Here is a 776-nt window from a genome sequence, read left to right as displayed (position 1 = left end):
GGTGAGCTGCCAACTGCAAGGCCAGCAGTTCGAAACTACCAGCCTGTTCTGCAGGGGGAAGATGGGACTTTCTACTCCGGTAAAGAGTGACAGTCTCGGAAACCCACAGGGGCAGTTCTGCCCTGTCCTGTAGGGTCCACTGTGAGTCAACATCGACTTGATGAGTTTGATTTCTTCTTCTTTTTTTTAAATGTGAGCGCTGAGAGTGGCTTCTGTGGCCTGCTTTGAGGACAGACACTTAGACAGCCCCTTCCTCTGGGGCTATTTGCCACCTCCTTGTTCATGTTCAGGGGAGGGGATGCGGGCAGGTAGGTCATGTGCCTACCTGAGGGGAGCATCCCTCCTGTGCTCCTGACCAGACTGCAGACTCCCTGCTGAGTCAGCAGAAAGCCAGCTTGTCCATCACTGCCAGGCCGGCTGGGCAGTCCTTGGTTCCTGGCCTCATGAGCTGTACCCACTGCTCACTTGCACCCCGCCCTACCTTGAGAGTGGGGGCATCTGGGTCGGGCTTGACTGGGACTGCCACTGTGGACCCTGTGCTGGAACAAGAGGGCGGTGCCTGCCTGCCTGCTGGGGAGTTCCTTGTGTAGCTGGGAGGGTGGGCTGGGAGGGTGGGCTTCCCTGTGAGCATTGTCTGCTGTTAGCTGTAGAGCAGTGGGGCTGGGGGCGGGGGAGTTCCAGGAAGCCTACATGGCCCCAGCTGTTGCATGTGGAATCCGTAGGGTTCCGGCCCCCCGAACCCCAAACCAAACTCAGTGCCATGGAGTGGACACTCC

The sequence above is a fragment of the Echinops telfairi genome, unplaced genomic scaffold (genome assembly GCF_000313985.2).
Source record: "Echinops telfairi isolate 266 unplaced genomic scaffold, ASM31398v2 ScPeMD7_70;HRSCAF=299, whole genome shotgun sequence".
Taxonomy (NCBI): domain Eukaryota; kingdom Metazoa; phylum Chordata; class Mammalia; order Afrosoricida; family Tenrecidae; genus Echinops; species Echinops telfairi.
Note: the sequence above shows the minus strand (reverse complement) of the source record.